Below are 12,598 nucleotides of genomic sequence, written 5' to 3' on the forward strand. Positions count from 1 at the left end.
ACAGATAACTGTAAAGTTACGCGGATTTATACGCCGACTGCGCAATCTCATTCATGCGTATTTGTATGTATGTGTACGTATCTGGGTGTAAGAGAATGGTGATGATATTTGGTATGTATGCAGATCTTGACAGGATGAAGGTCAGGGTCGCAATCGAGCCTGAGCTACTTCCGGGACACGCTGGGTACATAGCGACATCTAGCGGTTAAGTGTGGTATGTCAAAAATGGTGTTCTTTTAACTCTAAAACCATAACACATTGAAACAAGCTGTCTTGCATCTGATATGGCATACACATTATTGTAGACTATTTCAGAGCCTTGAACGCACCAGCACATTCTTATTGTTTATTGAAATATCCGTCAGTAGATATACATTTGAAGTCTTCCTACATTTATAACAAAGCGACCTTACCAAAACAATACTCCGTACACACTACAAAGTACTTTATCTAAAACAATACACCATACATACTGCAATCTATCTTAAAACAATACACCTCATACATTACGATAACACTTCTCATTTATGCTAGTAAACTATCGGGTCAGTCGTAAAAAAATTCTCTGCATTTCTATATGTCAACAAAATTGAGCGCAGGAGATGCAACATTTCACACTTAATGCATTAATTTAACTTCAATGGCCTTCTGCTTTTTTTAGGAAATACATAGAATTTTAGAGACCCTGCTTGAGCAGTCGATAGGGAGCTCCATATCGGTATTGCTTGTCGTCAGTGTGCCTTCCTAGCCATGTGCTTCTTCAAGTCGTGGATTCGTGCTGCAGCAAACCCACAGCGGCCACATTTGTAAGGCTTTTCACCAGTGTGTGTGGTCATGTGCGTCTTCAAATAAGACGTCTTTGCTGCAGCATAACCAAAATCTCACATTTCTATGGTTTCTCGCCAGCATGCCTATTAGAAATGTGCTGTTTCAAATTTGCAATTTGTACTGTACAATAACCACAAATATCACATGTGTAAGGTTTCTCACCAGTGTGCGTAGAAATGTGCGCTTTCAAATTCGATAAGTATGCTGTAGCATAACTACAAAGGTCACAGTTGTACGGTTTCTCACCAGTATGTTTGGTAATGTGCTTTTGTAAGTGAAACATCCTTGCTGTTCGATAACCGCAAACCTCACATTTGTATACCCTTTCACCCGTGTGTATTACCATATGTTTTTTCAAATCACATCTTCGTGCAGTAGCATAGTCGCACTGGTCACATTTGTACGGTTTCTCACCGGTGTGTGTGGCCATGTGGCTCCTCAAATGAGACATTTGTGTTGCAGCATAACCACACATGTCACATTTATAAGGTTTCTCGCCAGCATGTGTGACCATGTGCTGTTTCAAATTATACTTTCTTTTAGTGGAGTAATCACAAATAGCACAGCTGTATGGTTTCTCGTTAGAATGGACGACCATGTGATTTTTTAAGCTCTTTTCGTTCACCGTAGAAAAAACGCATGACGGGCATTTGTGAGGCCTGTGGTTACTGTGTTTGGCCATAACGTGACGCTTTAGATGCGACTTGTATATTGCAGAATAGTCACAAAGATCGCACTTATATCGTCTCCCCTCACTAGTGTATTTTTTCCTGACTCGTTCACGTTTGAGTACCGTCGAATACTCAAGTTGTAAGGGTCTCTCACTGGTGTGTTTAGCAATGATGTGCTTTTTCAAGTTACACTTCACTGATGCAGAATAGTCACACTGCCGGCACTGGTATGGTCTCTCACCGGTGTGGACCCTGAAGTGATATTTCAAATGTTGCGCCGATCCAGTTTTGTACTCACAATACGGGCAGACGTAGTTCTTCGCTTCACCTCCTCTTTCTGTTTTGGCGCTTGCTTTCCTCGTGTTTTTTAAGGTAGGGGCTGTACCTTCCCCACCAAGATTCATGGTATTCTGTTCCGACGTCCTTCCACAATCTGTTTCTTGACAGCAGGATTTCCTGCCAGCCCCTTGACTGTTATCCTTGGCTGTTTTGAATTCCATCATTTAACTGTTGAACAACAAGAGAACAGTTAATAGAGACCGCATCTGTAAGCAGCGACACCTAGCTGCAGTTCGAAATAGTATTAGTCAGTATCGCCCTGAGGAAGATGACAGACGGTCACTGAAACGTGGCCTCAATCGTAGACTTCTTGAAGCGGCGGCGTTTAGGGAATCTTGGCCAGTTTAAAAGAACCGTGTATCATCTCTACCCTAAAAAAATAAACGCCACCGCTCCAAGAAGTCTGCGAAGGAGGCTTCAGGTGCAGTGCGAAATAGTATCAGTCGGTATTGCCCTGAGGAAGGACAGTCACAGAAAGGTCGGTGTGAGGATAGAACACTGTAAAAAGAACATGTTAACTTATACAGTAACATACCAATTTAAAGAAACTATTCCCAGAGTTAATAATGGTGTACGAGGGGCATTGAATATGGTTGTCTATCTTATTCTATGCCCTTAACTTAAGTATCAAACTCTTTAATCATGTCGTTTCCTTGGCACATGACAAGAGCCACGCAACAACACGGCTACAAAATGTTTCTAGTGTTCCACTTTTTCCTCTGCTCTACTACATCCAGGGGCCCTACATCTACTTTGAGATTAACAACGCTTAGTGGCTCAAACGTCTTTCTCTCGAAGCAGAGGTTGGATGGGGAAGATTTTGAACTTCTTTTATCATATGCCTCGTTTTTCAGCAGTGCTCTCAAAACGGGGCTTATGATAAGAAGGTCACAATCTTTCCCGCCAACCTCTGCTTGGAGAGGGCAAACATCTGTCACAAAGGGGTAGTTGACATCCCCCGTGCATCTGCATCCCCTTAGAGCTCTATTGTACGCGTCCTTTTCAATAAGCTTGGACGGAACAAAGGGCTTCAGGTCAATGAGTGAAGCGACGGAATATTCATAGCCTGAATAACTTTTAGAATAGCCAGCTAGCTTCCGATCTTGTCGTGTACTGTAGTTAGAGCAAGGTCCTATATAACGTCTTTGGTAAGAGTGCACGAAAAAATATCAAGAAGCTGACTTGCAAGATGTGGTGATAAGAACTCAACATCAAGATTTTACATATTCTTGATTACTGAGCACTAATGTAGAATGACACTGCATCTTCTAAGACAAAGAATTACATGCACATATGGGCCAGCCTAAAAAGTGAAACTGCCATAGAAGACCACTCAGGGAACCGATCAAATCTGGTCTATCTGGACACTATAGACAGGGTTCCACTGAAAAGCGGTCACATTGGCTAGATGGCCCTTATGTAGAGGTGGTCACTTGTACAGGTTTAACTGTATCAAAGAGGACCTGGTTCGTTGTCAGAGCGAATAAAGTATTTCCTCACCTTATCCACGTTTCAGGAAGAAACTAAGAGATCCTCCTCCAAACCTCCAACGTTATTAAACTTCCTGATGACCAAGGAGATTAACCTCCGTGTAATCAAGCAGGTTTATAATGACTGATTTAGCAGCAACCAAGAGGTGACACCCCAAGTCTAAACTATTTGTGCTCGTGTCGCTTCCACAAACATTTGCCGACCGTCCAGTGGGACAGGTTAAAGGGTAAGGGTCAAGTCAAGATGACATTGATTCAAATTAGCAGTATTTTAAATATGGGGATTTCTAAAGTAAAGGGCCACGAACTGACTGACATCGACGCCGATAAAATTTTAGTTGAGGGTACAATCTAAAAATAACTGAAAACAGACAAAAATTGCATTTTCTAAAAACGTTTTGACAATCACTTTTAAATAAGATCATGCGGGGTCATGAGGAACTGCATGCAGACAATTTACCGCGGTAGACAGCTGTAAAGGTCACGCGGATTTATACGCCGACTGGGCAATCTCATTCATATGTGTGTACGTGTATGTGTATGTGTATGTGTATGTGTATGTGTATGTGTCTGTATCTGGATGTGAAGGGATTGTGATGATATTTGGTATGTATGAAGATCTTGACAGAATGAAGGTCAGGTTTAATCTCCAAGCAGATCTAACGGTTGCAAAGGCTGTATCAAACTGGCAAAAGGAGTTCTCCAGTTGCAATAAAAACTCCTGTCGCCAGTTGGATACGGCCTAAGTCAGGTCGCTTTTGGGCCTTTAGGTTAGTAACTTGATGGACAGGCTGAGTTCACAGCGACATCTAGCGGTGTGGTATGTCGAAAAGCCTGCTCATTCAACTTTAAAATCATATACACCCCGTTTTAATGAGCTTCTTATGAGCTTCTTGCCTTGCGTCTGATATGGTAAAAGCATCTTCAGTTGGTAGACTTTGTAACCAGCACATTTTCATTTATTTATCTTCCTACATTCATTACATAGCACACTATCTTCCTTACCAACACGATATACCCTGTACATATTACAATGTACTAACATCTAAGGCAATACACCATACATATATTGAATGTATCTTAAAACAATACACCACACACCTAACAATGAAACATATCTTAACTATGCTAGTAAACTATCGGACCAGTCGTGAAAATTGTTCACATTTTCCGTTTGTCGGCAAAATGCAAAAACATCACAATGGATATCTTACAAAAAGTGTTTTGAATAAACTTTATCCAGAAAACATTTCAAACTTAATACATTGCTTCAACTTCAATGGCCTTCTGCTTTTTAGGAACTACATAGAATTTTAGAGACCCTGCTTGAGCTGTCGATCGGAAACGCCATATTGGTATTGCTTGTCGTTAGTGTGCCTTCCTTGCCATGTGCCTCTTTAAGTCATACATTCGTGCTGTAGCATACCCGCAACGGTCACATTTGTAAGGTTTCTCACCGGTGTGTTTGGTAATGTGCTTTTTCAAATTATGTGTTTGTGCTGTAGCATAGTCGCACTGGTCACATGTGTACGGTTTCTCACCAGTGTGAGTGGTAATGTGCCTCTGAAGATCAAACATTCGAGATGTAACATAACCGCAAACGTCACATTTGTATACCTTCTCACCGGTGTGTTCGGCCATATGCTTTTTCAAAGCATGTATTCGTGCTGTAGCATAGTCGCACTGGTCACATTTGTAAGGTTTCTCACCAGTGTGCTTAGAAATGTGCCGTTTCGAAGTTGGTATTTGTGCTGTACAATAACCACAAATAATCACATATGTAAGGCTTGTCACCTATGTGTTTTGCCTTGTGCTTTTTCAAAGCATGTGGTCGCGCTGTAGCATAGTCGTACTTGTCACATTTGTAAGGCTTCTCCCCGATGTGTGTAGTAATGTGCGTCTTCAATTAAAAAATCTTTGCTGCAACATAACCAGAAACGTCACATTTGTACGCCTATTCACCAGTGTGTTTGGCCATGTGTTTTTTCAGATTATGTGCTCTTGCTGCAGCATTGTCGCACTGGTCACATTTGTAAGGTTTCTCACCAGTGTGCTCAGAAATGTGCCGTTTCAAAGTTGGCATTTGTGCTGTACAATAACCACAAATGTCACATCTGTAAGGCTTCTCACCTGTGTGTTTGACCATGTGATTCTTGAAATGAAATTTCCGTGCTGCAGCATAACTACAAAAGTTACAGTTGTAAGGCTTCTCACCAGTGTGTTTGAACATGTGTTCTTTTAAGTCATGTTTTCGTGCTGTAGCATAGTCGCACTGGTCACATTTGTAAGGTTTCTCACCAGTGTGCTTAGAAATATGTCGTTTCAAATTTGACATTTGTGCTGTACAATAACCACAAATGTCACATGTGTATGGTTTCTCGCCATATATATAGTGATTAGAAATGTGACGTTTCAAAGAAGCCATTCGCGCAGTAGAATAACTGCAAACGTAACATTTGTAAGGTTTCTCACCGGTGTGACGTTTCAAAGAAGCCATTCGCGCAGTAGAATAACTGCAAACGTAACATTTGTAAGGTTTCTCACCGGTGTGTTTATTAGAAATGTGCCGTTTTAGATGTGACATTTGTGCTGTACAATAACCACAAATGTCACATCTGTAAGGCTTCTCACCAGTGTGTTTGGTCATGTGCTTTTTTAAAGTATATGCTCGTGCTGTGGCATAGTCACACTGGTCACATTTGTAAGGTTTCTCACCTGTGTGTTTAGAAATGTGTCGTTTCAAATTTGACAATATGGCTGTACAATAACCACAAATGTCACATCTATATTGTTTATCACCAGAGTGCTTAGAAATGTGGCGTTTCAAAGTCGATATATTCGATGCTGAATAACCACAAACTTCGCAGTTGTGAGGTTTCTCACCAGTGTGCTTTGAGATGTGATGTTTCAAAGTCGATATATGTGGAAGGACGTGGTTTTTCGCTTTCCCTCCTCTTTCGCCTTTGGCGCTCTCTTTTTTCGAGGTTTGTAAGGTAGGAGCTCCACCTTTCCCACCAAGAGTCACGATGTTCTGTTCCGATGTCCGTCGGCAATCTGGTTCTGGACAAGAGGGTTTCGTGTCAGCTTCTTGACTCTTCTCCTGGGCCGTTTCGAATTCCATCATCTGACTGTTGAATAACAAGAAAACAGTTAATAGAGACTGCATCTGTAAGCAGCGACACCTATCTGCACTGCGAAATAGTATCTGTCAGTATTGCCCTGAAGAAGGTGACAGACGGTCACCGAAACGTCGGTGTGAATATGAAACACTTGGTTGTGTACAAAGAACTTTGTTATACAGTAACTTACCAACCGGATGAAACTGTTCACGGAGTTAAATGTTGGAGGGGCAGTACGTAACTACTGTGGCTTATTCTATACCCTTCAGTGAAGCTTGTGAATTATTCATTCTCTTTTGTACTTGACAACGATCAAGAAGTCCAGAATACACAACAACACAGCTATTGAATCTTTGTACTGATATGAGTCTTTCGCTGTACGCCTCCCTTCATAGCCTGAGTGTCAACCTGTTTCAGTTCCAGGCTCTACCTTCACCAAACATAAAAAAAATGTTTGGTGAAGGTAGAGCCTGGAACTGAAACAGGATGACACTCAGGCTACTCCCTTCATCCACCGTACATCTGCTTGGAGAATTTTCCCCTTGAGTCTCAAGTATGTTTTTATCCAAGCAGAGGTTGGTAGGGAAGATTGTGACCTTCTTTGATACCATATGACCCCCCCCCCCCAGAGGGGCATATGATAAGAAGGTCACAATCTTCCCCACCAACCTCTGCTTGGAGAATACAAACATTTGTCACGAAGGGATAGCTGGCGCTGACAATCCCCCATGCATCTCCATCCCCTTTCAACACCTTCTAGCTCTTTTGTCCGCGTCCTTTTCAATAAGCTTGGACGGAACAAAGGGCTACGGCCGGGTCAACGGGAGTTAAGCGACGGAATATTCATAGACTGGATAACTTTTTAAATAGCCAGCTAGCTTGAGATCTTGTAGTATAGTTAGAAGCATGAAGCTATTGCAAGATGTGGTGTTAACATTTAACACAATATAAAGGTGCTAAAAACTATCACTAAGACCAACTGTAGAATGATACCGCACCTTCAAATATGAAAACTAATTACATGCGCCAGCCCAAAAGTCTGCAAATAACAGTCAAACTGCCCAAGAAGACCACTTAGACACTATCGACAGGGTTTTTAAACGACCACCGAAGAGTAGTCACATTGGACGAATGGTCCTTATGAAGAGGTGGTTACTTGTGCAGGTTTAGCAGTACAGTTAAAGAGGACCCCCCAACTCCCATGTCCTCCTCCGATCCGCCGTTTCCCTCCGATCCGCCGTTATCAAAGAGAGCAAACTATTTCCTCACCTTATCCACGTTTTAGGAACAGCCTACTAAGAGATCCTTTTTCCTCAACCTCCAACGTTAACCTCCTGATGACCAATGAGGTTAAGCTCCTTGTGATGACTGATTCAGCAGCAAAGAAGAAGAGACACACCAAGCCTCGTACCGCTTTCACAAACATTTGTCGCCCGTCTAGTGTGACAGGTTAAAGGGTAAGGGTCAATCCGATTTTCGTAGCCCTGTCATCATAATGAACAAGACCATTTGTGTAACCTAATAAACCTTTTTTACGGGTACCATTGCATTGGCTGGGAAGAGCACTGCGGGTGGCGCAATGGTCAAACGACATCAATGCAATGACAACACAATTGCCATGGTAACATAGGCCTTGATACCGGACACAGTACGTTGGTGCTAACATGCCCGTAAAATGGATTTATGTGGGCCTGTATGCCCTCTAACGCAATTAAGGCATGGACAACCTCAGATTTTCGATTTCCCGCAATTCGTAGATATAATACTGAAGACGAATTCCATTTCCTATTGAATGGCACACCTAGTACCTATACAATAAATAAACTTCATTTCTGCTATTGGGATTTCATGCCTGTGTTTCTCTTCGTCAAGGAAGATTATGTTTTTGTTTCACGGAAGTTTTAGTAATTACAGTAGACTTTATCAGAGAATCTGATATTTATTCATTTATTTATCAATCTTTAGGGTGGTCCCTCCAGTTAACTGAGTAAGGTATTTCCAATAGAGCCCTTAAAAATGATAACAAATCAGGATACAATCAAAGATATCAGCACATTTCCATTGGTATATTGAGATCTACCTTAGTAGCAAATCTGATACATTTGTAGTCTTCCTACATTCATTACAAAGCTTACAATGTACCTTACCAAAACAATACTCCATACACATCACAATGTACTGACTTTATCAAAGACAATACACTATCCATATTGCAATCTATTTTCAAAGAAAACACCACACACCCTAGGATAAGAATATTTCAATTATGCTGGTTAACTATCGGGCTCGTCGTTAAAGGAAAACATTCTGCACATTTATCTTTTTTTCGCAAAATTCGGTACAGAAAATGCGACAATTTCATTATGGATCTCCTACATCAACTTTGCAAAACTTCAGAAACACTTCATACTTTGATTCAACTTCAATGGCCTTCTTCCTGTTTAAGAACTATATAGAATGTTAAAGACCCTGCTTAGGTTCGGAGCAGTCGGACACTCCATATCCATTATCGTTAGTGTGCCTTTCTTGCCATGTGCTTCTTCAAATTAGACATTAGCACTGTAGAATCCCCACAACGGTCACATTTGTAAGGTTTCTCATAACTAGTGTGTGTGGCGATGTGCTTCTTTAGATCAGATACTCGTGATGAACAATGGCCACAAATGTCACATTTGTACGGTTTCTCACCAGTATGTTTCTGGTGGCGTGTTGCCTTAAATCAGATATTCTTGCTGTTACATAACCACAAACTGACCAATTTCTACATGATTTTTAGTTTAACTTGTAACCTCGCAAATTGCAGACACAATCTTCATATGTATTTTAATTTTTTCTCACACACCGACTCACAACTGCCCCTGCGAAACGGAAACCTTACCTCTACCTACGACTAGTAGCCTACAACCGACATCCATGGCTTGGATAAAGTACGAAATGGTGTTAAAATTCCATAGCACTAGAGGTTTACGATGAAAAAAACAAAACAAAAACGTAGCAGCTAGGGGAGGAAAACTAGTCGCTACTACGCCGGCTATGGGGAGAATATATGCCAGGGAAGTTTGGCTCAGAGAGCTACGGCAGCTCGTAGGAAAGAAGGCACAGTGGAAAGAAATGAAGAAAGACTGAATGCAGCCAGAGGCTGTTTCCTCAACCTCTGAGCCGCAGAACACAGTGAATCATCATCATCAAGTTTGGCTACATTAGGGTAAGGGCCCTATCACACTTGTGCGTATATTGAAGTGCGCGTGAGTTGCGCATTAATTTTTCTGGGTTTGAATAAGGTTTGCGGGGAAAAAGTTGTTTTCCACTTTGACCCACCGTTGTGCAGCCTAGTGATCGAAAAGAAGAAATCACTTATTCGGCTGCAAACTTAAGCTAAACCAAAAACATGCTAATACGCAAGCCATGCGGGCTTGTATATACGCACAAGTGTGACAGGGGCTTAACGTCACGGCCCTTTCACACGTGTGTGTTTATCATGTCCGTATGAGTTCCGTATTAACATTTTTTTTCATACGCAGGTGTACGCACAATACGCACCTCATACGTAATTCAGTCCATTTGTGAATGTTTTAGGTACGTAGGCACAGGCAAGGCATACCCAAGGTACGGCCCTGTACGCCTGAAGATTTTGAAACTACCAAAAACTTTCGAACGCTGTTATGGTATAAAGAAAAGGAAATGCGTCGTATGCTGATTGCCACAGTAGAAACATCAGCACCTCTGGTCATGAAGAAATGATGAATGTGATGTCATGTTGATTTTTGGGAGATGGGGTGGGGTGGGGGGGGGGGGGGTACAGAAATGTCTTCACCACGCCCGTGTCCAGCACTCCTGATGGGACTGTCTGTGCAGACCAGAAGATGCCACTGGCCACAAGAAAACTTATCACGCAGACAACCGAAGTCCCCTTGAATCAGACATTCCCTATATGAAATGAAAATGTGCTGGCGCGACCGGGAGAAAAGAGTTACGTATATCAAAATGTATTGATCCTCACAGTATTAAGTAACTGTTCCAGTTTAATTGTAGCAGTGATCGAGAGTGTAGCACTGCTAGTATCATGTATTATAATAAAGTAGCGCTTCCCGGAGTAAAAGAACGTTAAAGAACCCACCACATCTTTCGAAAAAGAGTAGGGGCATGCCCCGGTGTGCGATGGTCCAAATCTTACAGTCCGGTCTGGGATGACATGTTGAAAAGGTGATAGTTCACCTGTTATGTCAATCCTTCCACAAATGTGGTAAATCGAAATGAATAAATAAATAAATAAATAAATAAAACACACACAGGCCGAAAACTATACTTTTTTTTCATATCGGCAAAAACTATTGTTGAAATCAACACAGCAACAAGGTGCAAGTAAATACACTAGTAATGACATTTAGCCAGGGGCCAGATTACGTTACAAATTTCAGTTGCAACATGCACACTATGTGTATGCCCACGGTCTCATAGCGCGCCCCAGCGATTTGTTTACAAAGTGCACTACAGAATTCTACTGTAAACAAGTAATAGACGGTTCAAAATAGATTGCAAGCAGGCATGCAAAGTTTTCTGTTGTTTGCGATCCCCATCTAAGTGCTTTTTAATTTTTTTTTTAAGTCACTTGACATTATCGAATGAAAAAAAAAGCGATGATTTGCTAGCTAAGGTCCAGAATATTGAAAGACTTCATCGCACTTTTAGGACTGCTAAGGAGCGCCCTCCAACGGTTGTTCCGCTAGATGCAGGATCAAATCCAGGAAACGCCGCCGCAAGTACTTTACGCCATACTTAATATATTTTTGCTTTATTTCATTGCGATACGTTAAAGTAGTCATGAGAATATAAAAGTCAATATATGCAAAGCTTTATACCATACTTACGACCTAAAACGTACGTAGCGCATCGACCATTGGTTATACCGTGCTGCAAAACCATCCAATTTGGGTAATCAGGATGACCAATTACGCTTGTGACCTCCGACATGTATTAACAATGACCATGCCTCTTGAAGTGGTCAACGCTCTATTCTATACCCTGGTTATCCACACTAACAAACCATAATAAAATCTAACCGCATGTCGATTATAAAATCAAGGTATTTTTTCAAGGTATCGAAAATACCGTTCTTTGTTCCTGAAAGTTTTGAATAGCACCGAAGTCCAAGACTTGGTGTCTGTTGTCAAAGTAGGTGTAAAGGGGCGTCTGAAAGCCAGAGAACTTCTTTTGGTGTCAGTTCGTTTACTCAGACACCAATCTCATCAAATATAGCAATCTACGATTTATGTCCTTCAAACCACTCTGTCTTTTGGTCGATTTTACTCTTTTTTATGTGTATCCCGGTGTATTCTGCTGTGTTCCGACAAATCGTGGCATCGTATGGCGCAATCGGTAGGGCGGTTCGCCCAGAACGAGAGGTCCCGGGTTCGAAACCACTGGTATGCCCCGATGTTGTGCTCTTGCGCAAGGCACTTAACACAAATTTCCTCACTCCACTCAAGTGTGAATGGGCATCTGACTACGGTTAGGGACGGTCGTATTGAGGTCACCTGGTGGCCCCGAATGGCAGCCGCCAGACCCTTGCGACAGTTTCATAAAGTGCAAGTGTGCAAATATGTGTATTATTGTGTATTATGTGATTGTAAACCCTGCAGCAATTCAGCGTTGACTGCCATTGTACGGGTAGTTTCGGACCAATTAACCATTTATTATTATAAATAGGGCTCTTTGGTATCAACTACAAGCCACCGTGTCCACTACAGGTCATTTCCGGCGGGAGCTTGAAGCGTGTTATGTGATATATGCTTAACAGACGCAATGTTGAACAGAAAGCGAGATCCTCATGGGGAAATTTCTACTTGTTATCCCATATATCTGCAACAGACGATGGAAAATATTACTCTTCTACTGGTAAACATTTCACAACCAATCGTACGTTTCCGGGGACATTCCAACACAACAGAATGTGACGCATTAGTCTGTTTCCTTTTTAGATATGAAACTCCTTAGTATAAGAATATAAATGGAAAATAAGTTAGATCAAAGTTGCTATGAATTTAAATAAGGGACTGTTCTATATATACATAACGGGGAGAGGTGGTTCTAACTGTTATTTTAGCCCCCCTTCCCAGAGGTGCCCTCCCATTCCGTCGAAAGATTTTAGATG

This window comes from Branchiostoma lanceolatum, chromosome 15 (assembly GCF_035083965.1).
Source record: "Branchiostoma lanceolatum isolate klBraLanc5 chromosome 15, klBraLanc5.hap2, whole genome shotgun sequence".
In the NCBI taxonomy this organism is placed as follows: Eukaryota; Metazoa; Chordata; class Leptocardii; order Amphioxiformes; family Branchiostomatidae; genus Branchiostoma; species Branchiostoma lanceolatum.